Source organism: Phalangium opilio, unplaced genomic scaffold (assembly GCF_054372755.1).
Source record: "Phalangium opilio isolate 3A_F unplaced genomic scaffold, DU_Popi_V2 ptg000103l_1, whole genome shotgun sequence".
Classification (NCBI taxonomy): domain Eukaryota; kingdom Metazoa; phylum Arthropoda; class Arachnida; order Opiliones; family Phalangiidae; genus Phalangium; species Phalangium opilio.
In genome coordinates, this window is record NW_028324205.1 from 1,917,686 (window position 1) to 1,945,577 (window position 27,892).

Consider the following 27,892-nt stretch of genomic DNA (forward strand, 5'->3'; position numbering starts at 1 on the left):
GAGCTCGGTATTAACATTTAAAGATGATAATTAGAGTATAACGCAAGGGAAATTTATAATATTGCAATGCTTCAATAGCATCTAGATAAACAGCTAACGGGGTTGTGGCGCAATGGATAACGCGTCTGCCTACGGAGCAGAAAATTCCAGGTTCGAGTCCTGGCGAGCTCGGTATTAACATTTAAAGATGGTAATTAGAGTATAACGGAAGGGAAATTTATAATATTGCGTCATAAAAAATGCATAAATACAATGTTTGGAAAAGTTGTTTATAATACGGAGCAAGAGCTTGTAGCTTAATGGATAAAGCGTCTGGCTTCGAAGCAGAAGGTTCCAGGTTCGAGTCTTGGCAATCTCGGAATAAACACATAAAGATTATTATTAGAGTACAACGTAGGAGAAATTTATAATATTGCAATACCTCAATAGCATTTTGATCGACCTCTAACGGGCTTGTGGCGCAATGGATAACGCGTCTGCCTACGGAGCAGAAAATTCCAGGTTCGAGTCCTGGCGAGATCGGTATTAACATTTAAAGAAGATAATTAGAGTATAACGGAAGGGAAATTTATAATATTGCAATGCTTCAATAGCATCTAGATAAACAGCTAACGGGCTTGTGGCGCAATGGATAACGCGTCTGCCTACGGAGCAGAAGATTCCAGGTTCGAGTCCTGGCAAGCTCGGAGTTTGTTTTAGTAAAAGATCTTTTATGCGTCATTAAAAATGAATAAATACAATGTATGGAAAAGTTTTTTATATTAGAGAGCAAGGGCTTGTAGCGTGATGGATAACGCGTCTGCCTTCGATGCAGAAGATTCCAGGTTCGAGTCCTGGCAAGCTCGGTGTTTATTTTAGTGAAAGGTCTTTTACGCGTCATAAAAAATGCATAAATACAATGTTTGGAAAAGTTTTTTATAGTAGAAAGCAAGGGCTTGTAGCGTAATGGATTACGCGTCTGCCTGCGGAGCAGAAGATTCCCGGTTCGAATCCTGGCGAGCTCGGTATTAACATTTAAAGATGATAATTAGAGTATAACGGAAGGGAAATTTTTAATATTGCAATGCTTCAATAGCATATAGATAAACAGCTAACGGGCTTGTGGCGCAATGGATAACGCGTCTGCCTACGCAGCAGAAAATTCCAGGTTCGAGTCCTGGCGAGCTCGTTATTAACATTTAAAGATGATAATTAGAGTATAACGGAAGGGAAATTTATAATATTGTAATGCTTCAATAGCATCTAGATAAACAGCTAACGGGCTTGTAGCGTAATGGATAACGCGTCTGCCTTCGAAGCAGAAGATTTCAGGTTCGAGTCCTGGCAAGCTCGGTGTTTATTTTAGTGAAAGATCTTTTATGCGTCATTAAAAATGCATAAATACAATGTTTGGAAAAGTTTTTATAGTAGAAAGCAAGGGCTTGTAGCGTAATGGATTACGCGTCTGCCTGAGGAGCAGAAGATTCCAGGTTCGATTCCTGGCGAGCTCGGTATTAACATTTAAAGATGATAATTAGAGTATAACGGAAGGGAAATTAATAATATTGCTATGCTTCAATAGCATCTAGATAAACAGCTAGCGGGCTTGTGGCGCAATGGATAACGCGTCTGCCTACGGAGCAGAAGATTCCAGGTTCGAGTCCTGGCAAGCTCGGAGTTTGTTTTAGTAAAAGATCTTTTATGCGTCATTAAAAATGCATAAATACAATGTTTGGAAAAAATTTTTTATATTAGAGAGAAAGGGTTTGTAGCGTAATGGATAACGCGTCTGCCTTCGAAGCAGAAGATTCCAGGTTCGAGTCCTGGCAAGCTCGGTGTTTATTTTAGTGAAAGATCTTTTATGCGTCATAAAAAATGCATAAATACAATGTTTGGAAACGTTTTTTATAGTAGAAAGCAAGGGCTTGTAGCGTAATGGATTACGCGTCTGCCTGCGGAGCAGAAGATTCCAGGTTCGAGTCCTGGCGAGCTCGGTATTAACATTTAAAGATGATAATTAGAGTATAACGCAAGGGAAATTTATAATATTGCAATGCTTCAATAGCATCTAGATAAACAGCTAACGGGGTTTTGGCGCAATGGATAACGCGTCTGCCTACGGAGCAGAAAATTCCAGGTTCGAGTCCTGGCGAGCTCGGTATTAACATTTCAAGATGATAATTATAGTATAACGGAAGGGAAATTTATAATATTGCAATGCATCAATAGCATCTAGATAAACAGCTAACGGGCTTGTGGCGCAATGGATAACGCGTCTGCCTACGGAGCAGAAGATTCCAGGTTCGAGTCCTGGCGAGCTCGGTATTAACACTTAAAGATGATAATTAGAGTATAACGGAAGGGATATTTATAATATTGCAATGCTCCAATAGCATATAGATGAACAGCTAACGGGCTTGTGGCGCAATGGATAACGCTTCTGCCTACGGAGCAGAAAATTCCAGGTTCGAGTCCTGGCGAGCTCGGTATTAACATTTAAAGATGGTAATTAGAGTATAACGGAAGGGAAATTTATAATATTGCAATGCTTCAATAGCATCTAGATAAACAGCTAACGGGCTTGTGTTCGCAATGGATAACGCGAGTGCCTACGGAGCAGAAGATTCCAGGTTCGAGTCCTGGCAAGCTCGGAGTTTGTTTTAGTAAAAGATCTTTTATGCGTCATTAAAAATGCATAAATACAATGTTTGGAAAAATTTTTTTATATTAGAGAGAAAGGGTTTGTAGCGTAATGGATAACGCGTCTGCCTTCGAAGCAGAAGATTCCAGGTTCGAGTCCTGGCAAGCTCGGTGTTTATTTTAGTGAAAGATCTTTTATGCGTCATAAAAAATGCATAAATACAATGTTTGGAAACGTTTTTTATAGTAGAAAGCAAGGGCTTGTAGCGTAATGGATTACGCGTCTGCCTGCGGAGCAGAAGATTCCAGGTTCGAGTCCTGGCGAGCTCGGTATTAACATTTAAAGATGATAATTAGAGTATAACGCAAGGGAAATTTATAATATTGCAATGCTTCAATAGCATCTAGATAAACAGCTAACGGGGTTGTGGCGCAATGGATAACGCGTCTGCCTACGAAGCAGAAAATTCCAGGTTCGAGTCCTGGCGAGCTCGGTATTAACATTTCAAGATGATAATTATAGTATAACGGAAGGGAAATTTATAATATTGCAATGCATCAATAGCATCTAGATAAACAGCTAACGGGCTTGTGGCGCAATGGATAACGCGTCTGCCTACGGAGCAGAAGATTCCAGGTTCGAGTCCTGGCAAGCTCGGTATTAACACTTAAAGATGATAATTAGAGTATAACGGAAGGGATATTTATAATATTGCAATGCTCCAATAGCATATAGATGAACAGCTAACGGGCTTGTGGCGCAATGGATAACGCTTCTGCCTACGGAGCAGAAAATTCCAGGTTCGAGTCCTGGCGAGCTCGGTATTAACATTTAAAGATGGTAATTAGAGTATAACGGAAGGGAAATTTATAATATTAAAATGCTTCAATAGCATCTAGATAAACAGCTAACGGGCTTGTGTTCGCAATGGATAACGCGAGTGCCTACGGAGCAGAAGATTCCAGGTTCGAGTCCTGGCAAGCTCGGAGTTTGTTTTAGTAAAAGACCTTTTATGCGTCATTAAAAATGCATAAATACAATGTTTGGAAAAGTTTTTTATATTAGAGAGCAAGGGCTTGTAGCGTAATGGATAACGCGTCTGCCTTCGAAGCAGAAGATTTCAGGTTCGAGTCCTGGCAAGCTCGGTGTTTATTTTAGTGAAAGATCTTTTATGCGTCATTAAAAATGCATAAATAAAATGTTTGGAAAAGTTTTTATAGTAGAAAGCAAGGGCTTGTAGCGTAATGGATTACGCGTCTGCCTGAGGAGCAGAAGATTCCAGGTTCGATTCCTGGCGAGCTCGGTATTAACATTTAAAGATGATAATTAGAGTATAACGGAAGGGAAATTTATAATATTGCAATGCTTCAATAGCATATAGAAAAACAGCTAACGTGCTTGTGGCGCAATGGATAACGCGTCTGCCTACGGAGCGAAAAATTCCAGGTTCGAGTCCTGGCGAGCTCGGTATTAACATTTAAAGATGATAATTAGAGTATAACGGAAGGGAAATTAATAATATTGCTATGCTTCAATAGCATCTAGATAAACAGCTAACGGGCTTTTGGCGCAATGGATAACGCGTCTGCCTACGGAGCAGAAGATTCCAGGTTCGAGTCCTGGCAAGCTCGGAGTTTGTTTTAGTAAAAGATCTTTTATGCGTCATTAAAAATGCATAAATACAATGTTTGGAAAAATTTTTTTATATTAGAGAGAAAGGGTTTGTAGCGTAATGGATAACGCGTCTGCCTTCGAAGCAGAAGATTCCAGGTTCGAGTCCTGGCAAGCTCGGTGTTTATTTTAGTGAAAGATCTTTTATGCGTCATAAAAAATGCATAAATACAATGTTTGGAAACGTTTTTTATAGTAGAAAGCAAGGGCTTGTAGCGTAATGGATTACGCGTTTGCCTGCGGAGCAGAAGATTCCAGGTTCGAGTCCTGGCGAGCTCGGTATTAACATTTAAAGATGATAATTAGAGTATAACGCAAGGGAAATTTATAATATTGCAATGCTTCAATAGCATCTGGATAAACAGCTAACGGGGTTGTGGCGCAATGGATAACGCGTCTGCCTACGGAGCAGAAAATTCCAGGTTCGAGTCCTGGCGAGCTCGGTATTAACATTTAAAGATGGTAATTAGAGTATAACGGAAGGGAAATTTATAATATTGCAATGCTTCAATAGCATCTAGATAAACAGCTAACGGGCTTGTGGCGCAATGGATAACGCGAGTGCCTACGGAGCAGAAGATTCCAGGTTCGAGTCCTGGCAAGCTCGGAGTTTGTTTTAGTAAAAGACCTTTTATGCGTCATTAAAAATGCATAAATACAATGTTTGGAAAAGTTTTTTATATTAGAGAGCAAGGGCTTGTAGCGTAATGGATAACGCGTCTGCCTTCGAAGCAGAAGATTTCAGGTTCGAGTCCTGGCAAGCTCGGTGTTTATTTTAGTGAAAGATCTTTTATGCGTCATTAAAAATGCATAAATACAATGTTTGGAAAAGTTTTTATAGTAGAAAGCAAGGGCTTGTAGCGTAATGGATTACGCGTCTGCCTAGGAGCAGAAGATTCCAGGTTCGATTCCTGGCGAGCTCGGTATTAACATTTAAAGATGATAATTAGAGTATAACGGAAGGGAAATTTATAATATTGCAATGCTTCAATAGCATATAGAAAAACAGCTAACGTGCTTGTGGCGCAATGGATAACGCGTCTGCTTACGGAGCGAAAAATTCCAGGTTCGAGTCCTGGCGAGCTCGGTATTAACATTTAAAGATGATAATTAGAGTATAACGGAAGGGAAATTAATAATATTGCTATGCTTCAATAGCATCTAGATAAACAGCTAACGGGCTTGTGGCGCAATGGATAACGCGTCTGCCTACGGAGCAGAAGATTCCATGTTCGAGTCCTGGCGAGCTCGGTATTAACATTTAAAGATGATAATTAGAGTATAACGGAAGGGAAATTTATAATATTGCAATTCTCCAATAGCATATAGATAAACAGCTAACGGGCTTGTGGCGCAAAGGATAACGCGTCTGCCTACGGAGCAGAAAATTCCAGGTTCGAGTCCTGGCGAGCTCGGTATTAACGTTTAAAGATGATATTTAGAGTATAACGGAAGGGAAATTTATAATATTGCAATGCTTCAATAGCATCTAGATAAACAGCTAACGGGCTTGTGGCGCAATGGATAACGCGTCTGCCTACGGAGCAGAAGATTCCAGGTTCGAGTCCTGGCAAGCTCGGAGTTTGTTTTAGTAAAAGATCTTTTATGCGTCATTAAAAATGCATAAATACAATGTTTGGAAAATTTTTTTTATATTAGAGAGAAAGGGTTTGTAGCGTAATGGATAACGCGTCTGCCTTCGAAGCAGAAGATTCCAGGTTCGAGTCCTGGCAAGCTCGGTGTTTATTTTAGTGAAAGATCTTTTATGCGTCATAAAAAATGCATAAATACAATGTTTGGAAAAGTTTTTTATAGTAGAAAGCAAGGGCTTGTAGCGTAATGGATTACGCGTCTGCCTGCGGAGCAGAAGATTCCAGGTTCGAGTCCTGGCGAGCTCGGTATTAACATTTAAAGATGATAATTAGAGTATAACGCAAGGGAAATTTATAATATTGCAATGCTTCAATAGCATCTAGATAAACAGCTAACGGGGTTGTGGCGCAATGGATAACGCGTCTGCCTACGGAGCAGAAAATTCCAGGTTCGAGTCCTGGCGAGCTCGGTATTAACATTTAAAGATGGTAATTAGAGTATAACGGAAGGGAAATTTATAACATTGCAATGCTTCAATAGCATCTAGATAAACAGCTAACGGGCTTGTGGCGCAATGCATAACGCGAGTGCCTACGGAGCAGAAGATTCCAGGTTCGAGTCCTGGCGAGCTCGGTTTTAACATTTAAAGATGATAATTAGAGTATAACGGAAGGGAAATTAATAATATTGCTATGCTTCAATAGCATCTAGATAAACAGCTAACGGGCTTGTGGCGCAAAGGATAACGCGTCTGCTTACGGAGCAGAAAATTCCGGGTTCAAGTCCTGGCGAGCTCGGTATTAACATTTAAAGATGATAATTAGAGTATAACGGAAGGGAAATTTATAATATTGCAATGCTTCGATAGCATCTAGATGAACAGCTAACGGGCTTGTGGCGCAATGGATAACGCGTCTGCCTACGGAGCAGAAGATTCCAGGTTCGAGTCCTGGCGAGCTCGGTATTAACATTTAAAGATGATAATTAGAGTATAACGGAAGGGAAATTTATAATATTGCAATTCTCCAATAGCATATAGATAAACAGCTAACGGGCTTGTGGCGCAAAGGATAACGCGTCTGCCTACGGAGCAGAAAATTCCAGGTTCGAGTCCTGGCGAGCTCGGTATTAACGTTTAAAGATGATATTTAGAGTATAACGGAAGGGAAATTTATAATATTGCAATGCTTCAATAGCATCTAGATAAACAGCTAACGGGGTTGTGGCGCAATGGATAACGCGTCTGCCTACGGAGCAGAAAATTCCAGGTTCGAGTCCTGGCGAGCTCGGTATTAACATTTAAAGATGGTAATTAGAGTATAACGGAAGGGAAATTTATAACATTGCAATGCTTAAATAGCATCTAGATAAACAGCTAACGGGCTTGTGGCGCAATGCATAACGCGAGTGCCTACGGAGCAGAAGATTCCAGGTTCGAGTCCTGGCAAGCTCGGAGTTTGTTTTAGTAAAAGACCTTTTATGCGTCATTAAAAATGCATAAATACAATGTTTGGAAAAGTTTTTTATATTAGAGAGCAAGGGCTTGTAGCGTAATGGATAACGCGTCTGCCTTCGAAGCAGAAGATTTCAGGTTCGAGTCCTGGCAAGCTCGGTGTTTATTTTAGTGAAAGATCTTTTATGCGTCATTAAAAATGCATAAATACAATGTTTGGAAAAGTTTTTATAGTAGAAAGCAAGGGCTTGTAGCGTAATGGATTACGCGTCTGCCTGCGGAGCAGAAGATTCCAGGTTCGATTCCTGGCGAGCTCGGTATTAACATTTAAAGATGATAATTAGAGTATAACGGAAGTGAAATTTATAATATTGCAATGCTTCAATAGCATATAGAAAAACAGCTAACGTGCTTGTGGCGCAATGGATAACGCGTCTGCCTACGGAGCGAAAAATTCCAGGTTCGAGTCCTGGCGAGCTCGGTATTAACATTTAAAGATGATAATTAGAGTATAACGCAAGGGAAATTTATAATATTGCAATGCTTCAATAGCATCTAGATAAACAGCTAACGGGGTTGTGGCGCAATGGATAACGCGTCTGCCTACGGAGCAGAAAATTCCAGGTTCGAGTCCTGGCGAGCTCGGTATTAACATTTAAAGATGGTAATTAGAGTATAACGGAAGGGAAATTTATAATATTGCGTCATAAAAAATGCATAAATACAATGTTTGGAAAAGTTGTTTATAATACGGAGCAAGAGCTTGTAGCTTAATGGATAAAGCGTCTGGCTTCGAAGCAGAAGGTTCCAGGTTCGAGTCTTGGCAATCTCGGAATAAACACATAAAGATTATTATTAGAGTACAACGTAGGAGAAATTTATAATATTGCAATACCTCAATAGCATTTTGATCGACCTCTAACGGGCTTGTGGCGCAATGGATAACGCGTCTGCCTACGGAGCAGAAAATTCCAGGTTCGAGTCCTGGCGAGATCGGTATTAACATTTAAAGAAGATAATTAGAGTATAACGGAAGGGAAATTTATAATATTGCAATGCTTCAATAGCATCTAGATAAACAGCTAACGGGCTTGTGGCGCAATGGATAACGCGTCTGCCTACGGAGCAGAAGATTCCAGGTTCGAGTCCTGGCAAGCTCGGAGTTTGTTTTAGTAAAAGATCTTTTATGCGTCATTAAAAATGAATAAATACAATGTATGGAAAAGTTTTTTATATTAGAGAGCAAGGGCTTGTAGCGTGATGGATAACGCGTCTGCCTTCGATGCAGAAGATTCCAGGTTCGAGTCCTGGCAAGCTCGGTGTTTATTTTAGTGAAAGGTCTTTTACGCGTCATAAAAAATGCATAAATACAATGTTTGGAAAAGTTTTTTATAGTAGAAAGCAAGGGCTTGTAGCGTAATGGATTACGCGTCTGCCTGCGGAGCAGAAGATTCCCGGTTCGAATCCTGGCGAGCTCGGTATTAACATTTAAAGATGATAATTAGAGTATAACGGAAGGGAAATTTTTAATATTGCAATGCTTCAATAGCATATAGATAAACAGCTAACGGGCTTGTGGCGCAATGGATAACGCGTCTGCCTACGCAGCAGAAAATTCCAGGTTCGAGTCCTGGCGAGCTCGTTATTAACATTTAAAGATGATAATTAGAGTATAACGGAAGGGAAATTTATAATATTGTAATGCTTCAATAGCATCTAGATAAACAGCTAACGGGCTTGTGGCGCAATGGATAACGCGTCTGCCTACGGTGCAAAAAATTCCAGGTTCGAGTCCTGGCGAGCTTGGTATTAACATTTAAAGATGATAATTAGAGTATAACGGAAGGGAAATTTATAATATTGCAATGCTTCAATAGCATTTTGATCGACCTCTAACGGGCTTGTCGCGCAATGGATTACGCGTCTGCAACGGAGCAGAAGATTCCAGGTTCGAGTCCTGGCGAGCTCAGTATTAACATTTAAAGATGATAATTAGAGTATAACGGAAGGGAAATTTATAATATTGCAATGCTTCAATAGCATCTAGATAAACAGCTAACGGGCTTGTGGCGCAATGGATAACGCGAGTGCCTACGGGGCAGAAGATTCCAGGATCGAGTCCTGGCAAGCTCGGAGTTTGTTTTAGTAAAAGATCTTTTATGCGTCATTAAAAATGCATAAATACAATGTTTGGAAAAGTTTTTTATATTAGAGAGCAAGGGCTTGTAGCGTAATGGATAACGCGTCTGCCTTCGAAGCAGAAGATTTCAGGTTCGAGTCCTGGCAAGCTCGGTGTTTATTTTAGTGAAAGATCTTTTATGCGTCATAAAAAATGCATAAATACAATGTTTGGAAAAGTTTTTATAGTAGAAAGGAAGGGCTTGTAGCGTAATGGATTACGAGTCTGCCTGCGGAGCAGAAGATTCCAGGTTCGAGTCCTGGCGAGCTCGGTATTAACATTTAAAGATGATAATTAGAGTATAACGGAAGGGAAATTTATAATATTGCAATGCTTCAATAGCATATACATAAACAGCTAACGTGCTTGTGGCGCAATGGATAACGCGTCTGCCTACGGAGCAAAAAATTCCAGGTTCGAGTCCTGGCGAGCTCGGTATTAACATTTAAAGATGATAATTAGAGTATAACGGAAGGGAAATTAATAATATTGCTATGCTTCAATAGCATCTAGATAAACAGCTAACGGGCTTGTGGCGCAAAGGATAACGCGTCTGCCTACGGAGCAGAAAATTCCAGATTTGACTCCTGGCGAGCTCGGTATTAACATTTAAAGATGATAATTAGAGTATAACGGAAGGGAAGTTTATAATATTGCAATGCTTCGATAGCATCTAGATAAACAGCTAACGGGCTTGTGGCGCAATGGATAACGCGTCTGCCTACGGAGCAGAAGATTCCAGGTTCGAGTCCTGGCGAGCTCGGTATTAACATTTAAAGATGATAATTAGAGTATATCGGAAGGGAAATTTATAATATTGCAATTCTCCAATAGCATATAGATGAACAGCTAACGGGCTTGAAGCGCAATGGATAACGCTTCTGCCTACGGAGCAGAAAAATCCAGGTTCGAGTCCTGGCGAGCTCGGTATTAACGTTTAAAGATGATATTTAGAGTATAACGGAAGGGAAATTTATAATATTGCAATGCTTCAATAGCATCTAGATAAACAACTAACGGGCTTGTGGCGCAATGGATAACGCGTCTGCCTACGGAGCAGAAGACTCCAGGTTCTAGTCCTGGCAACCTCGGTGTCTGTTTTAGTAAAAGATCTTTTATGCGTCATTAAAAATGCATAAATACAATGTTTGGAAAAGTTTTTTATATTAGAGAGCAAGGGCTTGTAGCGTAATGGATTACGCGTCTGCCTTCGAAGCAGAAGATTTCAGGTTCGAGTCCTGGCAAGCTCGGTATTTGTTTTAGTGAAAAATCTTTTATGCGTCATAAAAAATGCATAAATACAATGTTTGGAAAAGTTTTTTATAGTTGACAGCAAGGGCTTTTAGCGCAATGGAAAACGCGTCTGCCTTCGAAGCAGAAGATTCCAGGTTCTAGTCCTGGCGAGCTCGGTATTAATATTTGAAGTTGATAATTGAGTATAACGGAAGGGAAATTTATAATATTGCAATGCTTCAATAGCATCTAGATAAACAGCTAACGGGCTTGTGGCGCAATGGATAACGCGTCTGCCTACGGAGCAGAAGATTCCAGGTTCGAGTCCTGGCAAGCTCGGAGTTTGTTTTAGTAAAAGATCTTTTATGCGTCATTAAAAATGAATAAATACAATGTATGGAAAAGTTTTTTATATTAGAGAGCAAGGGCTTGTAGCGTGATGGATAACGCGTCTGCCTTCGATGCAGAAGATTCCAGGTTCGAGTCCTGGCAAGCTCGGTGTTTATTTTAGTGAAAGGTCTTTTACGCGTCATAAAAAATGCATAAATACAATGTTTGGAAAAGTTTTTTATAGTAGAAAGCAAGGGCTTGTAGCGTAATGGATTACGCGTCTGCCTGCGGAGCAGAAGATTCCCGGTTCGAATCCTGGCGAGCTCGGTATTAACATTTAAAGATGATAATTAGAGTATAACGGAAGGGAAATTTTTAATATTGCAATGCTTCAATAGCATATAGATAAACAGCTAACGGGCTTGTGGCGCAATGGATAACGTGTCTGCCTACGCAGCAGAAAATTCCAGGTTCGAGTCCTGGCGAGCTCGTTATTAACATTTAAAGATGATAATTAGAGTATAACGGAAGGGAAATTTATAATATTGTAATGCTTCAATAGCATCTAGATAAACAGCTAACGGGCTTGTGGCGCAATGGATAACGCGTCTGCCTACGGTGCAAAAAATTCCAGGTTCGAGTCCTGGCGAGCTTGGTATTAACATTTAAAGATGATAATTAGAGTATAACGGAAGGGAAATTTATAATATTGCAATGCTTCAATAGCATTTTGATCGACCTCTAACGGGCTTGTCGCGCAATGGATTACGCGTCTGCAACGGAGCAGAAGATTCCAGGTTCGAGTCCTGGCGAGCTCAGTATTAACATTTAAAGATGATAATTAGAGTATAACGGAAGGGAAATTTATAATATTGCAATGCTTCAATAGCATCTAGATAAACAGCTAACGGGCTTGTGGCGCAATGGATAACGCGAGTGCCTACGGGGCAGAAGATTCCAGGATCGAGTCCTGGCAAGCTCGGAGTTTGTTTTAGTAAAAGATCTTTTATGCGTCATTAAAAATGCATAAATACAATGTTTGGAAAAGTTTTTTATATTAGAGAGCAAGGGCTTGTAGCGTAATGGATAACGCGTCTGCCTTCGAAGCAGAAGATTTCAGGTTCGAGTCCTGGCAAGCTCGGTGTTTATTTTAGTGAAAGATCTTTTATGCGTCATAAAAAATGCATAAATACAATGTTTGGAAAAGTTTTTATAGTAGAAAGGAAGGGCTTGTAGCGTAATGGATTACGAGTCTGCCTGCGGAGCAGAAGATTCCAGGTTCGAGTCCTGGCGAGCTCGGTATTAACATTTAAAGATGATAATTAGAGTATAACGGAAGGGAAATTTATAATATTGCAATGCTTCAATAGCATATACATAAACAGCTAACGTGCTTGTGGCGCAATGGATAACGCGTCTGCCTACGGAGCAAAAAATTCCAGGTTCGAGTCCTGGCGAGCTCGGTATTAACATTTAAAGATGATAATTAGAGTATAACGGAAGGGAAATTAATAATATTGCTATGCTTCAATAGCATCTAGATAAACAGCTAACGGGCTTGTGGCGCAAAGGATAACGCGTCTGCCTACGGAGCAGAAAATTCCAGATTTGACTCCTGGCGAGCTCGGTATTAACATTTAAAGATGATAATTAGAGTATAACGGAAGGGAAGTTTATAATATTGCAATGCTTCGATAGCATCTAGATAAACAGCTAACGGGCTTGTGGCGCAATGGATAACGCGTCTGCCTACGGAGCAGAAGATTCCAGGTTCGAGTCCTGGCGAGCTCGGTATTAACATTTAAAGATGATAATTAGAGTATAACGGAAGGGAAATTTATAATATTGCAATTCTCCAATAGCATATAGATGAACAGCTAACGGGCTTGAAGCGCAATGGATAACGCTTCTGCCTACGGAGCAGAAAAATCCAGGTTCGAGTCCTGGCGAGCTCGGTATTAACGTTTAAAGATGATATTTAGAGTATAACGGAAGGGAAATTTATAATATTGCAATGCTTCAATAGCATCTAGATAAACAACTAACGGGCTTGTGGCGCAATGGATAACGCGTCTGCCTACGGAGCAGAAGACTCCAGGTTCTAGTCCTGGCAACCTCGGTGTCTGTTTTAGTAAAAGATCTTTTATGCGTCATTAAAAATGCATAAATACAATGTTTGGAAAAGTTTTTTATATTAGAGAGCAAGGGCTTGTAGCGTAATGGATTACGCGTCTGCCTTCGAAGCAGAAGATTTCAGGTTCGAGTCCTGGCAAGCTCGGTATTTGTTTTAGTGAAAAATCTTTTATGCGTCATAAAAAATGCATAAATACAATGTTTGGAAAGTTTTTTTATAGTTGACAGCAAGGGCTTTTAGCGCAATGGAAAACGCGTCTGCCTTCGAAGCAGAAGATTCCAGGTTCTAGTCCTGGCGAGCTCGGTATTAATATTTGAAGTTGATAATTGAGTATAACGGAAGGGAAATTTATAATATTGCAATGCTTCAATAGCATCTAGATAAACAGCTAACGGGCTTGTGGCGCAATGGATTACACGTCTGCGTACGGAGCAGAAGATTCTAGGTTCGAGTCCTGGCGAGCTCGGTATTAACATTCAAAGATGATAATTGGAGTATAACGGAAGGGAAATTTATAATATTGCAATGCCTCAATAGCATTTAGATCGACCTCTAACGGGCTTGTCGCGCAATGGATTACGCGTCTGCGTACGGAGCAGAAGATTCCAGGTTCGAGTCCTGGCGAGCTCGGTATTAACATTTAAAGATGATAATTAGAGTATAACGGAAGGGAAATTTATAATATTGCAATGCTTCAATAGCATCTAGATAAACAGCTAACGGGCTTGTGGCGCAATGGATAACGCGTCTGCCTATGGAGCAGAAAATTCCAGGTTCGAGTCCTGGCGAGCTCGGTGTTTGTTTTAGTAAAAAATCTTTATGCGTCATAAAAAATGCATAAATACAATGTTTGGAAAAGTTGTTTAGCCTACGGAGCAATAGCTTGTAGCGTAAAGGATAAAGCGTCTGGCTTCGAAGCCGAAGATTCCAGGTTCGAGTCTTGGCAATCTCGGAATTATAATTTAACAAGTCGGGAAAACCAAAATATTACCTCTCCGTGTCGAGAAGATTATATAACCTTAAGTATCCAATGAAAACGTCGACCTTTTTGCCCTCATCCTTTCCCGCGCTTTGCGCTTCCGCATTTCATCCTTACTCTCTACATTATCTTCCTCCATTTTACATACAAAAATCAAATACTCACAAAAAGAAGCAGCAAAAACCTGCTGGCTCTTTACAACCACTTAATTTGACTTAATATCCAATTTCCAACAACAATAATATACCGGTAGTTTAATTGACAACCTACTAGCATCGAAATTCTCATTAAGAATGGCTCCCGCGGATAAAAAACGGCAATTTTCAACTAGGTGGGCGTTATCTCATTAGATTTGAAAAACATCATTTGTCTTTTTTACCAATGCCTAACCGTTTGGATTTTTTAAAGCAATCTTAGCACCAAAAAATATTTTTGAATGAGGATAAAAAAGGTCTGTCCTCTCGTAACTTTTTAAGCTTTTCTCATGATTACTCTATACAACAGTAACAAGGAGTATAAACCCATTAGTGGAAGCAGTATTTTTTTCCCAAAACAATCTCGCTTATGTTTATGCAATGAATGAAATATATCACAATGCACGGGCCTTGGTAGATATAGGAGGCAATGAAGGAAATATATCGCATGCACGGGCCTTGGTAGATATAGGAGGCAATGATAATCCCTCTCTTTGCACGAGGGGTTTATCTTTAATATTTAAATAAATATAATTATTTTTAATTTTTTTAATCTTCAATAATTAACATTAATAATAGTTAAATCGTTTAAAATAAAGTTATACCTATTATCTTCTCAAACTTTGCTAATATTGACGTTTAAAGTGAAGGGTACCCCTCTTCCCGCTTTCTTCAAATTTTGGGGTATATATACGATTCGTTTCCATTATAATAGTAAGGAAAAACCGCAAATGCGAAAACCTTTGGTTGCGATCCTACCTTAGGGAGGCTAGACGCTTCTCGTAACCCTAGCTGATCGCCGTGTATATCCTAAAACCAATCGATGATAATGGAGTAGAAGCCAATGATACAGATTGGTGTCTATGTGGAATAGACGGAAGACCAGTGGATGGTGGTGTTAGAAGGCAGTGTAAGTGCAGACGGTGTCAATGTGGGATTGACAAAGAACAGAAGATGGTGGTGATTAGAAGCCAGTATGTACAGACTGGTGTCCACGTGGAATGGACGAAGACCAGAAGATGGTGGTGTTAGAAGCCAGTAAGAACAGACTGGTGTCCATGTGGGATGGACAAAGACCAGAAGATGGTGGTGTGAGAACTCAAGTAGAGGAGCCATTTCCGTGACTGTGAAAGCAGTTAGGATATGGCGAACACGTTTGCTCCGATACGCAAACTGCGAACGCGGTCACGTGGGTGTAACAACGGACAGACACACACACACACACCCCAACACACAGACACACACACAGACACGGCCGTTACAGAACCTCTCCTGGACTACGTCACACGGAAAGGTAAAAACCTTTAAAACACCGTTTGAAATTAAACATGTAAATTAAATAATAATACTGCGGGATTGAAAATCAATAACTTGTTTTTTATATGAGGTCTTCCGTTTCTATATATCTTTTAATTTTGAAGTCAATCCAAAGATTATAAATGCAAGGAAAAAGACGTAATTGTGCGTATTAAAGTAAATATAACAGCATTTTTTAAAGATGATATTTTCTTAAGAAAATATTTTTATCCCTGAGTAAAAAGTAGCTAAGGAAAAGGAATTGGCGATCAGGTGGTATTAGCTTTATAAAACCTGCTAAATGTGTTATGCGACACTTTTAAAAGCATTACGCGACACTCTTAAAAGCGTCACGCGACACTCTTAAAAGCGTCACGCGACACTCTTAAAAGCGTCACGCGACACTCTTAAAAGCGTCACGCGACACTCTTAAAAGCGTCACGCGACACTCTTAAAAGCGTCACGCGACACTCTTAAAAGAGTCACGCGACACTCTTAAGAGCGTCAAGCGACACTCTTAAAAGAGTCACGCGACACTCTTTAAGGCGTCACGCGACACTCTTTAAGGCGTCACGCGACACTCTTTAAGGCGTCACGCGACACTCTTTAAGGCGTTACGCGACACTCTTTAAGGCGTTACGCGACACTCTTTAAGGCGTTACGCGACACTCTTAAAGTTGTTATGCGACACGCTTAAAAGTGTTATTTTAAGCTCGCCAAGGTGCTGAGACACATCCTGTAAGGAATTGCACAACACACATAAAAGAGTAACAATTATCTTTTAGTACGAAAGACGAGTTGAAAAGGTGTTAAACTGCACCTCTGTTGACATAGGCGTAGAGTTTCGTAAATGTTTGGTGGGGCCCAGCTCAACCGGCCTGGACCAATACATAGATAGCATCATGCATGATCCATGCATTTGATGTATATAAATTCCTAACGAATATAATTTTAGGCTTTGATATTCTAACTTATATATTTTTTAAATTTTTATATGTAGAATTACTTACTCATGTTTTCCTATTTTCTTTTCCTGTTTATCCTCTAATGTTAATATTGCTGGTTTTCGTTAAATTAAATATAAAATAACTAAATACAAGTACAGCAAGTATGGGGCTTACAAGTCACGAAGTAACTTAGCCCCACGCCACCCAATGTATAAATGCTATATTTAAATAAATTTGAAATTTATATATAATACATTGTTTATTATATTTATTAAGTATATCCATGTACTATGTTTTCCTCTAAAGATAATCTAGGCTGTTTTAAAACAAATTTATCCGTATTTGTGAATTACAATGCGAAAGTAAAAATCCTTACAAAAATTTCGAGACCACTTTCAAAACTCGGGAAAATCACCAACTTAGGAAACCATGAGAGCGACTTAACCCATAAGACTAATTTATACTTGTGCCTCGAAAAACATTTTGAAAATTGTTTATCTACTCTATGGAGTTGACCAGCGCCGCGCCTTACCAGGGATACTAGATGTTTAAAGAGGGATGATCAGCTCGAGCCGTACGTTCAGACGAGACTGCGGCATAGGTTTTTTTAACGGGGATCTATAACGCCCGTCTTGTTTTCACTATCAAGGACAAATTGAATTCCAATTCCGAGTATTCCCCTATTTTTTTTGCGTTCAACCGCACCTAAGCCGTTCCACAGTGCGTCTAATTCTCTCAGATTTCGCATCCTCCTGCCATCATCCTTGATTTGGCTTTGAATTGCACTAAAATCTAGAAGTCCGGTAGACTGTACTGCATATGACACGCCGATAACTCTATCGCAATTTCCGTCTCCCTTCGAAAACCTCTTAAAGCATCTAGTATCCCTGGCCTTACATTCGTCGCACTATTCCGAAAGCGGATTATGCTTCACACATAAAGTACGTAAGTCCCACTTTTCCATAGCTTTAGCCATAGATCATGACATTCCCGAAGTAAAAACTAGACAGACGAACAAAAAAGCTTTTAACCAATCATAAGTCCCCTACCCGTAGATAGCCTCTTTAATGACAGACCAATCGGTGACGGCTATTATTATTTTCTTGCCTGGGACCTCGACTCGACCTCGCCGGCGACATAACAGGGAAGCTCGAAAAGCAAATTTGCGGTATCGTTCGTTAGTCGTTATATTATATTAAACGTTTTAAAGCTCAAGTTTCGAAAATTTTCGAGTAATTTAATAAGTCTTCAACTCAATATTATAAGAATTTTTTTAATTTCAACAGAAAATAGCCCTGCAAAAATAGTAAGACTCAAAAACTACACTAAGCCTCGGCTAGGTATCGGCGGTATCCCGATTCCATAGCCGACAGCGGCTGGGCTCGCCGTAGCCGCGAGAACAGAAAACAATCCTCGTAAAAAAAAAAACAGATACACGGCGTCTTAAATAGTCTAAGCGAAAGCTACCCAGATTGATAAGATCTTCGTGCCTTACTCCCAAATAATCTTTGGTATTTTGTATAGTTCTAACTAAAGAATATTCGGTATTTATAGTAGTTCCCTAATTTATGTACCTGGTAAATCGGTTCTTAAAGCGGAAGGATCGCAAGGATCCGAAGGAGCCGCCTTACCGAATTATGTTCCTCCGCATATGGGGGGTTCTTTCCCATGAGCTTAGAGAATATCGTGTAGCTCCTCCAGGCACAATGGCACATGTTACGTACTTCATGTGTAAAGCCTAATCGGCTTTTGACTATACTATACTAGAGCATACTAAAAACGGTTTATTTTCAGAAGACCAGTTGCAATTTTCAATCCCATCTCTCATTCCTTCCATTATTTGTGTCAACGGTCAACGAAATTTTTGCAGTATCTAAATTTAATTGACGTGAAAACCATAAAACCAGCCAATCTGGTTAGGATGGCCTGCCAGCCGCTGCTGCCTTGACCGGTCAACTCACTTTTTCAACGAAATGGGGAAAAAATCTCTTAGAAACTACACTTTTTAGCCATATCGTATGATTTACATCTACGATGTGGACATTAGTATGACCTGCCCTGTTGGCGGTGGCATTGAAGGAGTATCTCTGTACTGCCTTCTTTGTACTGCCTTTGGCAGTATAAAATTTTTCGTTCCTCATTGAAAGGAGAGTGAATATGAAAGGATTAAGCATTGCATTAAATTGTACTAGTTTCACATTTCCTCTATGTTTCAAGCGAGAGAGAGAGGATTATGATATAGCCTTAAAAAAGAAGGTTTTTATACTCCCTTTAAAATTCCTATCAGCCGTGGACAAGTATTTCACTCCCCTATTTCAACATTCAAAGAAATCGTTGGGAATTTTAAGAGCAAAAGCTTCTCGGAACCGAGTTATTACAATTATAACAGAAGTAAATTTCAAGTTCTCTGTTGGCCCAGCCCTTAGGTTGTCTTGTTTACATTTAAAACAAATAAAACTATTCTGTTCGGAAAACACTGCTCTGTATTGGTTTTAATGGGTTTTTGCAGTCAGTTAAACGCAAAAATTATTTTTATGAGGTCACTATCTTCATGATTTCGGTATTATGGATGACAAATTTTTGGAGGGGCCCGTGGCCACTTCTCTGCGTATTGGTTATCGGTTGAATTAATAGTTTAGAAAACCCATATAATAACAAAGTTTCTTCTGCACTAAAATTTCGTGATTCTGCGGATGTAAATTTGAACTACAGACAAACCTTTCATTAAAAATCCATAAATATCTCAACAATTTACTGGAACATGTTTATTTACCATAATTTAAATATAAATTTTTCTTTTTAAACATCATGTTACAATAATAACAACGGATATGTTATGGATTATGGCTTATTTCACCTTTCTCTTATATTTAGATAAGACTTCAAATCGTTAGATAATGTGGCACGTTGCAACTCTGTTATTAACAGAGAAATTTTAGCCATGAATACTTTCGTTAAGTGAAGTCTTTTGAGACTATTTACCACTTTCCGACAGTGATGGGCGCTCTCATCTCCTACTCATAATTTTGAGTAATTTCTGAGTAAAGGAGAGGGCTTTTTTGAGCTTGTGATATGAGCAGGAGAGGAGAGGTACTAAAATTTGAAATTGGAGGTGAGTTTGAGATGAGAGGTGGTTTTTCAACCTCCATGAGTAACTTTTGTGGTGAGATATTTTATTTTCAAAACTCGGAGAGATAACCTCGTGTTGAGAGCAATTGTTTTGGATCATGAGGAGAGTAGTTGGATGTGAGATATGATTTTTCGGTAGTCCATGAGTGGAGTGATAGGTGAGAGGCTGTTTTTGGGCATTTTTTTTCTTGAAGTGAGTGTATGATATAAGTTTTTGCTTTTCCATGGAATGAGTGGTTGATATGAGATAGGTTTTTTAATGTGCTATGAAATGAGTGGTTGATGAGTAGTTCTTATACTCGATGAAAGGAGTGGTTGACGAAATGTCGTTATACTTGATGATAGAAGTGCTTGGTGAGATACTGGATGAAATGAGTGGTTGATGGGAGACATATTTTGAGCAGTAGGTAAAAAATACTACAACTTAAAAATAGAAAAGAGAAACTTTGCACCGCCTGAAATTTAAATGAGTTACTTTCATAGGCGAAACCCTACTATCACAACCATAATAAAGGTTTATTTAATTATGTTGAGGATGTCAGTTTTTTTTCCAGCTAAACGGAAATTACGGGATAACGTGTTTTGAGTTTGTACTTTTGATAAATTTTGAGATTATCTTTGAAGCGACTTATGTTATTTATAGGGGTTCAAAGAATTTAAAACACGCGTTAATAAGATAAGCTTTAATATTCTAAGAGAGCGGTAGATTACCGACTACTGGTAATGAAGCAAGATTATCGATGGACGCGCTACGCCCTAATACGTTTTCTTTCCAATGATTCTAAACAATTTTAAATAATATTAAGACTGAATTAGAAGATATTAACAAAAACTGCCTTTGTAGACAAAAAAAGGGAAAGTGTAAAAGATAAGTATAGAAAATTAATTGCCTGAAGTACAGATATTCAAATTTTCCTTTTTGAAGAAATTATTATAAATCATTAATTATCTGAAAAAATTCTTATCCTAGTTTTTTCACCTAAATTTTATTTGTCCAAAAAATTTAAACACAGTATTTTTCTAGTAGTTCTAGAAAATAAGTCACCTTCAAGAATTTTTAAAGGGATACAATGTTCTACTTTATATTTTGCTTATAGAAGATTCAAATACTCAGATATATGAAAAAATGTAGCTTGATCAGATTAAAGTTTTATATTATAAAATTGGAAATATTGATATGGTATATATATCAGTTTAAATTTTTATATTTTAAAATTGGAAATATTACTAAGCGGAAAATAACATTGGCATTTTCATTGTGATTTCACTATTAGTGTCGAAAAAATCTGTAGATTGATCGTGATATCTTGAGAGTAACACAACACGTAAATTTTTAAAACTTCGAAAACTTTACAATTAACGAAAAAAAATTTCTGTCTATTTTATTCTCCTTATAGGGCCGAATTCTCAACTTAATTGTAAATGTATGAGAGAAAATAAAATGCAAACGTGTTCTTTTTTAAAATTATGCAGATCTTTCATGTTAAATTATATTTACTGAAGTAAATTTGGTGAAAAAAATTAAGATAAGAATTTTATCAAATTATTGATGTTTTATAATCATGTTTTCGAAATGGAAAATTTGAATATCTGTTATTACAGGCAATTAATATTCTACACTTATCTTTTACACTTAACCGTCTTTGTCAACAAGGACAATTTTATTAATAATGTTTGACTTCACCTCTTTTAATTTTGCCTTTCATAATTTTTTATCTGGTTAGCTTTGATTAAACTCTATTAGATGCTCACTGAGAACAAGTACTTTGCGCCTTATTTTATAGCATTGGTGCATAAACGAACACCAAATACTCGTGTATAAAAACAAAAAGTACACTTCATTGAAGCTTGCTCGAGCCGTGTTATATAATAAAACACCCTTTTAAAATGAGATAAATGCTAATAATGAAATGAGATGAGCGCTAAGAATAAAATGATGTGAGATTGAAGAAATAGTTATGAGTTCAAAACTAAGACTTCATGAGTGTTTAAATGAGATGAGTGAAAAATATCAGATGACATTGCAGGTGCTTAAAATGAGATGATATTCAAAACCCGGGATAAACTCACCGAGAGATATATCTACTAGAAAAAAACTGAAAGGAGAGGAGGAGAGGAGAGCCAAACTACGGCTCTGATTTGAGGGCTGCCATGAAATGAGAGAAAATGAATATTACTGAAAGGAGAGGACTCAACAATGAGTTTTCAATAACACTGACGATTCGTAGTGCGCTTGATATTTGGTTCCATTTTATAAAATAAAAGAGGTGAGCCATAGAGGAGAGGTTTCTATAGAAAAGCGCCATTTTGATCACGTGAGATGAGATGGAATTGTATTTGAATTTGATAAAATAAGGAGAAGAGAGGTTTAAAAATATTTCACCATCTTATGAGATGGGAGAGGAGAGCGGCGCTTTGGTCAATATTTGAAAAAAGGTGTGAGTGGGAGAGGGAAGAAAAATATCAAAAATGCCCATCACTGCTTTCCGAAACCGCCTAAATTGCGGGAGTGTTTTCGAATGAGAACTCCCAATTTTGGTTTCTGTCTGTGTGAAATGTGAACCCATAAAAACTACTTTTATAGGTGGTAAAAACACTAAAATATTGTGTGTGTACAGTGAAAAGTATATATAGCATCTTTATTGAGAGTAGCACGATGTGGTAAAGGTGTCAAACTGTATTAAAATCACGTTGTGTAATACAGCCTTCCTTACAATATTACACGCCTTTTCTGCATTATTTCCCACTTCGGTAGTTCAAATTCACGCCATTTGAAGAATTTTGGAAGAACATACAAAGTACAAGCACTTACATACGTCACTTGGAGAGGTAAAAAGTGAGACGCGTGATTCTCATTGCCTCTGAGCGAGGGGCTAGTCATTCGCCAAAATTTTCTACGCCTGATTTCTTAATTTTTACGTGAATTCCGTTGATTACTGAACGAATTCCTTGATTTCCGTGATTAGGATTAGTTTAAGTGATTTCCATAACCATTAAACTGATTTCCCGTTATTGCCGTAGATAGCTTGCGATTTCTGATTGGATTCCAACGAATTCCGTTTTTGGTGAATTCCACACACAAAATAAAATTGAGTGTTTCTTTGGAGTGAAAATGGTGTACTTTTTAAAAACACCTATATAACACCTAACATTTTCACATGAATAACAAAAACGGTGTTATATTGGTATTTTAAAGGTGACCATTATCTACGAAAAAAAGCTTAGTTAATAAAGGTGTAAAATCTATCTGGAATTACTCCTTTTTCTTCGGAAAGGGTGTTATAAGGGTAGATCTCAGACTTTAAATTTTATAAACTGGTATTTTTAGCACAATTCTGTAAATTTTTAATTGCTATAGTTAAACTGTCTCATACAGTACCATACAATAACGCGAGAGCGGCGAGAGAACAATTTCGCATTTTTTCATTGACTTATGATTATGAAATAGTTTTGTGGATAATTAATATTTAGCGAAATGGAAGTTTCAAAAGAGTGTAATTTAAGAAAACAAATGTTTTGCAAATTAAAACACCCAAAATAGAGTTTCATCACCTTGAGTTTTTCCAGATAATTTGGTGTAAATTCGGTAATAAAAACCTTTAAAACACCGTTTGAAATTAAACATGTAAATTAAATAATAATACTGCGGGATTGAAAATCAATAACTTGTTTTTTATATGAGGTCTTCCGTTTCTATATATCTTTTAATTTTGAAGTCAATCCAAAGATTATAAATGCAAGGAAAAAGACGTAATTAATCGTATTAAAGAAAATATAACAGCATTTTTTAAAGATGATATTTTCTTAAGAAAATATTTTTATCCCTCAGTAAAAAGTAGCTAAGGAAAAGGAATTGGTGATCAGGTGGTATTAGCTTTATAAAACCTGCTAAATGTGTTATGTGACACTTTTAAAAGCATTACGCGACACTCTTAAAAGCGTCACGCGACACTCTTAAAAGCATCACGCGACACTCTTAAAAGCGTCACGCGACACTCTTAAAAGAGTCTCGCGACACTCTTTAAGGCGTCACGCGACACTCTTTAAGGCGTCACTCGACACTCTTTAAGGCGTCACGCGACACTCTTTAAGGCGTCACGCGACACTCTTTAAGGCGTCACGCGACACTCTTTAAGGCGTTACGCGACACTCTTTAAGGCGTTACGCGACACTCTTTAAGGCGTTACGCGACACTCTTAAAGTTGTTATGCGACACGCTTAAAAGTGTTATTTTAAGGTGTTAAACTGCACCTCTGTTGAACAATTTCCATTCTTATTTTCGACACCCATTGTTCAAATAAGTGTGTTTAAATCCTTTCAGCTTAATATCTAATGAAGAGTTTCGAAGTCCACCTTATTTGACATTACCCATAATTAAAGTTCTATAATCATTAATTGTTTTGACTCATTGCGTCCCGGGTTTAACATTTTTAATTCAATCAAACAAGGCTAATTTATCGTTAAGTGCTCACAACGCCCACACTCTGCGTATTGGTTATCGGTTGAATTAATAGTTTAGAAAACCCATATAATAACAAAGTTTCTTCTGCACTAAAATTTCGTGATTCTGCGGATGTAAATTTGAACTACAGACAAACCTTTCATTAAAAATCCATAAATATCTCAACAATTTACTGGAACATGTTTATTTACCATAATTTAAATATAAATTTTTCTTTTTAAACATCATGTTACAATAATAACAACGGATATGTTATGGATTATGGCTTATTTCACCTTTCTCTTATATTTAGATAAGACTTCAAATCGTTAGATAATGTGGCACGTTGCAACTCTGTTATTAACAGAGAAATTTTAGCCATGAATACTTTCGTTAAGTGAAGTCTTTTGAGACTATTTACCACTTTCCGAAACCGCCTAAATTGCGGGAGTGTTTTCGAATGAGAACTCCCAATTTTGGTTTCTGTCTGTGTGAAATGTGAACCCATAAAAACTACTTTTATAGGTGGTAAAAACACTAAAATATTGTGTGTGTACAGTGAAAAGTATATAAAGCACCTTTATTGAGAGTAGCACGATGTGGTAACGGTGTCAAACTGTATTAAAATCACGTTGTGTAATACAGCCTGCCTTACAATATTACACGCCTTTTCTGCATTATTTCCCTCTTCGGTAGTTCAAATTCACGTCATTTGAAGAATTTTGGAAGAACATACAAAGTACAAGCACTCAAAGAACAATTTTTAAAAATATTGTTTTAAAAGGTGTAAGAAATATCTCAATGAGGTGTAAGAAATATCTCAATGAGGTGTAATAAATGTGTCAGTGGGAAATATTTTTAAGATGCAGTGCTAAAAATGGTCCATTTAACACTTTCAGAGGTGTTGTTTAACAACTTTAAATTAAGACGAAACTCGAAAGGTGCTAAATCACACCTTTTCTGCACTATTTCTCACTTCAAGAAAAAATTTACGCCTTTTGAAGAATATTAGAAGAACATACAGACACTTTAAGAAGATATTTTAAAAATATGGTAATTAAAAGGTGTAAGATTAAGCTTTAAAAGGTGTAATAAATGTGTCGGGGGAAATATTTTTAAGACGCAAAGTGTTGAAAATGGGCCATTTAAAGCTTTCAGAGGCGTTATTTAACCACATTAATGGTGCTGTTTTTGGACCCGTCAAAATTAAGACAAAAGGTGCTAAATCACACCTTTGATTTTATGAGTGCACTGGATTCTTCGTGAATTACGATGAATTCAGTAATTATTTCTATCTGAACTGGTTACGATTTTTATTTTGGAATTACCGAATTCCTCGATTGATTATGCGTGATTAGTTCACAAAATGTGTGATTTCCGAGGTGACTACGAAAGATTGTAAGTAAATCATGTGATTATTTCCGATTTTCTCATGATTTCACGTGATTTCCAGTGATTATCGGAGATTTCTGATTACCTTTGATTACCCACAAGAATGATTTTGATTACTGATGATTTTCTAAGAATTCTAGAAATCAAGTAATCGATTTCTGCGGTTTTGTACACCTGATAATTCAAGTAACTAACCCCTCGCTTCTAAAGCCTGGTTTTCACTGGCCCAATACGCAGGAAAAACCGGTAACTTGCCGCAAAATTTCGCGTTTTTTGGGCGGCAAGCACGGAATTGGTTTTCTATTTTTCCTCAAATTTTTACTTACTTACCTAATAAACTTTTGCTTAAAGGAAAGCGGTGTCCAATAGAAATCGACGAATGCGGGACGTCATAGGCTTGGTTTTGATCACCTCGCGAGAGGTTTATTTTCGACGCCATTTTTTTTTTAATTGAAGGCGTTTGTGTGGTCGAGTTAAATTTCTAAAAATGTATAGTTAACGATTTGTTAAAGGACTTTGGCTTAATCCTTATTTATATGATAAAAATTAACGTTTTTACAAAGACAATAAATTCTAAAAAAATCGATAGGTTGCTATTGGTGTGTGTCTCCACGAGCTTGCCCACTTTCATGATATTACCATAACAACCATAATTACCCCTGATAAGTACAACACGCCCATAGGACCAATGTAACGGGCATTTTCACCCAAAAAAAACGATGGAGGCGGCCTCTTGTAGTCATTTGAAACTGTAAATCGTCCGCGGAGGCTCATATTCAGACCTCCCCTACAGATATCTTGTAGGCCACGGACCAGTGTTGGAGTAATGGCGACCTTTAAGCGCGCGAGTATAGGTTTAGGGTTGTAACTTAAAACATTTTTGTTGCGACATATATTAAACAATGATGGATAACGGTACTAATTCATCAATTACACTTACGATATTTGTAGCTTGGGCTTCTGTGGCCTGTGTCCATACGTGTAGCAGACGAAACCTTAATTTTTACTTACTCAGAATTCTGACCCAGAATCTATGAATGAGCACTATCCATTTACCGAGATTCTAAGTCAGACTTCTGGGAAGTTAGAGCACCCTTAGAAACGTTTCCCATTGGCTAAAAAGTTGGGACAAAAAAGGCCGCACGGCGTCGCTTATACTTAACTTGTATAGGGTTCAGATGAACATGCTGGTTACATTAGACCAACGGGCGTGTTTTACTTATCAGGGGTAATTATGGTACTTATGATATTGCAAGTTTTAGTGAAAACGTTTTGCCGCCTTTTTTTAAGGAATTTTCCGCAAAATTTTGCCGATTATTTTTTAATGTTACGTTAAAAATTCGGCGGTGAAAACCAGGCTTGAGACAACGATTTATTTTCGAACATCTAGGGTTAACTCGTCCATGAAAATCGCGAGTACGAGTGCAAACCGAATTACATCTACAAATTAATATAGCGATATATATGAGAGACATTTTGCTTCTTACTTAATTGACCCGAAAAGGAAGCGTAGGCGATCATGGAAAAGATGAGCCAACCAATCAAGCCGACTTTCATGGAACTGCGCTCCAATCGCCTGGGTGGTTCGGCTCCGGTGTCAAGGAGGGCGCCGAATTCGTACCAAAGAGCGTCACCGAACGACCAAAAAAACCTGTTATTCGAGGCCTTCAAATCGACAAAAAATCGCACCGCCAGCAACTTCAAGAAAATGGCCATAGCGGGAAACAGGCACAGAATGCAAATCCATACCTAGCAAAGTTACAATAAAGAAATTTGTTTAGTCTTGATCTTTAAAACGCTATAGGGATAGGAGAACCAAAGATGATTAGGGTTGGATGCGAAGTCTTAGAGAAGCAGGTGCGCTAACTGTGGAACGGCTAACATTGGGTGGAACGCCAAAAATGGGGGAGGAATAGTCTGACTCAATTGTAATTGGTTCTTCTGTAGCCCTTCTGAGCCAATTACAATTGAGTCCGACTATTCCTCCTGCATTTTTGGCGTCCCACCCAAACTGAGTCGTGCCACACTTAGTGCACTTACATTTATCTCAGATTTCGGATCATCCCCCTCCCCCCATCATCCTTGGGAAAACTAGACGCGGTGGCGGCAAGGAAATCACGGCACGAGCAACAGGAGATTAGTAATCTTGTTGGAACTGAACTGAACTGAACAGTTATCTTCGCTATAATCACATGATAGAGATAAAGAACCTTTGCACCTAACCCGAGTTTAGGATTAGACTGAATTAGTGATAATACACTCTCTCTCTCGATCGGTTCTCTACCAGTGAGTCTCCCTCAG

The 27,892-nt window shown here is 38.2% G+C and overlaps 1 long non-coding RNA gene and 36 other non-coding genes across 38 annotated transcripts; 36 read left to right on the plus strand and 1 right to left on the minus strand.

Moving 5' to 3' along the window:
* Positions 1 to 613: 613 nt before the first annotated feature.
* On the plus strand, positions 614 to 686 carry TRNAR-ACG (transfer RNA arginine (anticodon ACG)). Its single transcript has one exon. It is a non-coding gene; the product is annotated as a tRNA-Arg (tRNA).
* Positions 687 to 772: 86 nt separating this feature from the next.
* Positions 773 to 845, plus strand: TRNAR-UCG (transfer RNA arginine (anticodon UCG)). The gene has a single exon. It is a non-coding gene; the product is annotated as a tRNA-Arg (tRNA).
* Positions 846 to 1,259: 414 nt separating this feature from the next.
* TRNAR-UCG (transfer RNA arginine (anticodon UCG)) lies at positions 1,260 to 1,332 on the plus strand. Its single transcript has one exon. It is a non-coding gene; the product is annotated as a tRNA-Arg (tRNA).
* An 85-nt stretch (positions 1,333 to 1,417) lies between these two features.
* Positions 1,418 to 1,490, plus strand: TRNAL-GAG (transfer RNA leucine (anticodon GAG)). Its single transcript has one exon. It is a non-coding gene; the product is annotated as a tRNA-Leu (tRNA).
* A 91-nt stretch (positions 1,491 to 1,581) lies between these two features.
* Positions 1,582 to 1,654, plus strand: TRNAR-ACG (transfer RNA arginine (anticodon ACG)). The gene has a single exon. It is a non-coding gene; the product is annotated as a tRNA-Arg (tRNA).
* An 87-nt stretch (positions 1,655 to 1,741) lies between these two features.
* Positions 1,742 to 1,814, plus strand: TRNAR-UCG (transfer RNA arginine (anticodon UCG)). Its single transcript has one exon. It is a non-coding gene; the product is annotated as a tRNA-Arg (tRNA).
* An 86-nt stretch (positions 1,815 to 1,900) lies between these two features.
* On the plus strand, positions 1,901 to 1,973 carry TRNAR-GCG (transfer RNA arginine (anticodon GCG)). The gene has a single exon. It is a non-coding gene; the product is annotated as a tRNA-Arg (tRNA).
* A 255-nt stretch (positions 1,974 to 2,228) lies between these two features.
* Positions 2,229 to 2,301, plus strand: TRNAR-ACG (transfer RNA arginine (anticodon ACG)). Its single transcript has one exon. It is a non-coding gene; the product is annotated as a tRNA-Arg (tRNA).
* A 91-nt stretch (positions 2,302 to 2,392) lies between these two features.
* Positions 2,393 to 2,465, plus strand: TRNAR-ACG (transfer RNA arginine (anticodon ACG)). The gene has a single exon. It is a non-coding gene; the product is annotated as a tRNA-Arg (tRNA).
* Positions 2,466 to 2,717: 252 nt separating this feature from the next.
* Positions 2,718 to 2,790, plus strand: TRNAR-UCG (transfer RNA arginine (anticodon UCG)). Its single transcript has one exon. It is a non-coding gene; the product is annotated as a tRNA-Arg (tRNA).
* An 86-nt stretch (positions 2,791 to 2,876) lies between these two features.
* TRNAR-GCG (transfer RNA arginine (anticodon GCG)) lies at positions 2,877 to 2,949 on the plus strand. The gene has a single exon. It is a non-coding gene; the product is annotated as a tRNA-Arg (tRNA).
* A 255-nt stretch (positions 2,950 to 3,204) lies between these two features.
* Positions 3,205 to 3,277, plus strand: TRNAR-ACG (transfer RNA arginine (anticodon ACG)). Its single transcript has one exon. It is a non-coding gene; the product is annotated as a tRNA-Arg (tRNA).
* Positions 3,278 to 3,368: 91 nt separating this feature from the next.
* Positions 3,369 to 3,441, plus strand: TRNAR-ACG (transfer RNA arginine (anticodon ACG)). Its single transcript has one exon. It is a non-coding gene; the product is annotated as a tRNA-Arg (tRNA).
* Positions 3,442 to 3,692: 251 nt separating this feature from the next.
* On the plus strand, positions 3,693 to 3,765 carry TRNAR-UCG (transfer RNA arginine (anticodon UCG)). The gene has a single exon. It is a non-coding gene; the product is annotated as a tRNA-Arg (tRNA).
* Positions 3,766 to 3,850: 85 nt separating this feature from the next.
* On the plus strand, positions 3,851 to 3,923 carry TRNAL-GAG (transfer RNA leucine (anticodon GAG)). The gene has a single exon. It is a non-coding gene; the product is annotated as a tRNA-Leu (tRNA).
* Positions 3,924 to 4,178: 255 nt separating this feature from the next.
* Positions 4,179 to 4,251, plus strand: TRNAR-ACG (transfer RNA arginine (anticodon ACG)). Its single transcript has one exon. It is a non-coding gene; the product is annotated as a tRNA-Arg (tRNA).
* An 87-nt stretch (positions 4,252 to 4,338) lies between these two features.
* On the plus strand, positions 4,339 to 4,411 carry TRNAR-UCG (transfer RNA arginine (anticodon UCG)). Its single transcript has one exon. It is a non-coding gene; the product is annotated as a tRNA-Arg (tRNA).
* Positions 4,412 to 4,497: 86 nt separating this feature from the next.
* TRNAR-GCG (transfer RNA arginine (anticodon GCG)) lies at positions 4,498 to 4,570 on the plus strand. The gene has a single exon. It is a non-coding gene; the product is annotated as a tRNA-Arg (tRNA).
* Positions 4,571 to 4,984: 414 nt separating this feature from the next.
* On the plus strand, positions 4,985 to 5,057 carry TRNAR-UCG (transfer RNA arginine (anticodon UCG)). Its single transcript has one exon. It is a non-coding gene; the product is annotated as a tRNA-Arg (tRNA).
* A 740-nt stretch (positions 5,058 to 5,797) lies between these two features.
* Positions 5,798 to 5,870, plus strand: TRNAR-ACG (transfer RNA arginine (anticodon ACG)). The gene has a single exon. It is a non-coding gene; the product is annotated as a tRNA-Arg (tRNA).
* An 87-nt stretch (positions 5,871 to 5,957) lies between these two features.
* TRNAR-UCG (transfer RNA arginine (anticodon UCG)) lies at positions 5,958 to 6,030 on the plus strand. Its single transcript has one exon. It is a non-coding gene; the product is annotated as a tRNA-Arg (tRNA).
* Positions 6,031 to 6,116: 86 nt separating this feature from the next.
* Positions 6,117 to 6,189, plus strand: TRNAR-GCG (transfer RNA arginine (anticodon GCG)). Its single transcript has one exon. It is a non-coding gene; the product is annotated as a tRNA-Arg (tRNA).
* Positions 6,190 to 6,772: 583 nt separating this feature from the next.
* TRNAR-ACG (transfer RNA arginine (anticodon ACG)) lies at positions 6,773 to 6,845 on the plus strand. The gene has a single exon. It is a non-coding gene; the product is annotated as a tRNA-Arg (tRNA).
* Positions 6,846 to 7,423: 578 nt separating this feature from the next.
* TRNAR-UCG (transfer RNA arginine (anticodon UCG)) lies at positions 7,424 to 7,496 on the plus strand. The gene has a single exon. It is a non-coding gene; the product is annotated as a tRNA-Arg (tRNA).
* Positions 7,497 to 7,581: 85 nt separating this feature from the next.
* Positions 7,582 to 7,654, plus strand: TRNAR-GCG (transfer RNA arginine (anticodon GCG)). The gene has a single exon. It is a non-coding gene; the product is annotated as a tRNA-Arg (tRNA).
* Positions 7,655 to 8,424: 770 nt separating this feature from the next.
* Positions 8,425 to 8,497, plus strand: TRNAR-ACG (transfer RNA arginine (anticodon ACG)). Its single transcript has one exon. It is a non-coding gene; the product is annotated as a tRNA-Arg (tRNA).
* Positions 8,498 to 8,583: 86 nt separating this feature from the next.
* Positions 8,584 to 8,656, plus strand: TRNAR-UCG (transfer RNA arginine (anticodon UCG)). Its single transcript has one exon. It is a non-coding gene; the product is annotated as a tRNA-Arg (tRNA).
* Positions 8,657 to 9,556: 900 nt separating this feature from the next.
* TRNAR-UCG (transfer RNA arginine (anticodon UCG)) lies at positions 9,557 to 9,629 on the plus strand. The gene has a single exon. It is a non-coding gene; the product is annotated as a tRNA-Arg (tRNA).
* A 577-nt stretch (positions 9,630 to 10,206) lies between these two features.
* On the plus strand, positions 10,207 to 10,279 carry TRNAR-ACG (transfer RNA arginine (anticodon ACG)). Its single transcript has one exon. It is a non-coding gene; the product is annotated as a tRNA-Arg (tRNA).
* A 414-nt stretch (positions 10,280 to 10,693) lies between these two features.
* Positions 10,694 to 10,766, plus strand: TRNAR-UCG (transfer RNA arginine (anticodon UCG)). Its single transcript has one exon. It is a non-coding gene; the product is annotated as a tRNA-Arg (tRNA).
* Positions 10,767 to 11,015: 249 nt separating this feature from the next.
* TRNAR-ACG (transfer RNA arginine (anticodon ACG)) lies at positions 11,016 to 11,088 on the plus strand. The gene has a single exon. It is a non-coding gene; the product is annotated as a tRNA-Arg (tRNA).
* An 86-nt stretch (positions 11,089 to 11,174) lies between these two features.
* Positions 11,175 to 11,247, plus strand: TRNAR-UCG (transfer RNA arginine (anticodon UCG)). Its single transcript has one exon. It is a non-coding gene; the product is annotated as a tRNA-Arg (tRNA).
* A 900-nt stretch (positions 11,248 to 12,147) lies between these two features.
* Positions 12,148 to 12,220, plus strand: TRNAR-UCG (transfer RNA arginine (anticodon UCG)). Its single transcript has one exon. It is a non-coding gene; the product is annotated as a tRNA-Arg (tRNA).
* A 577-nt stretch (positions 12,221 to 12,797) lies between these two features.
* On the plus strand, positions 12,798 to 12,870 carry TRNAR-ACG (transfer RNA arginine (anticodon ACG)). Its single transcript has one exon. It is a non-coding gene; the product is annotated as a tRNA-Arg (tRNA).
* Positions 12,871 to 13,284: 414 nt separating this feature from the next.
* On the plus strand, positions 13,285 to 13,357 carry TRNAR-UCG (transfer RNA arginine (anticodon UCG)). The gene has a single exon. It is a non-coding gene; the product is annotated as a tRNA-Arg (tRNA).
* A 577-nt stretch (positions 13,358 to 13,934) lies between these two features.
* Positions 13,935 to 14,007, plus strand: TRNAH-AUG (transfer RNA histidin (anticodon AUG)). Its single transcript has one exon. It is a non-coding gene; the product is annotated as a tRNA-His (tRNA).
* A 2,376-nt stretch (positions 14,008 to 16,383) lies between these two features.
* LOC149630434 (uncharacterized) lies at positions 16,384 to 27,676 on the minus strand. Of its 2 annotated transcripts, none has more exons than XR_016374190.1 (3): positions 27,632 to 27,676; positions 27,079 to 27,340; positions 16,384 to 16,418 (listed from the first exon to the last, which is right to left on the minus strand). It is a non-coding gene; the product is annotated as an uncharacterized LOC149630434 (long non-coding RNA). The 2 variants fall into 2 exon arrangements; XR_016374191.1 differs by lacking the exon at positions 16,384 to 16,418 and adding an exon at positions 25,842 to 26,072.
* Positions 27,677 to 27,892: the final 216 nt, after the last annotated feature.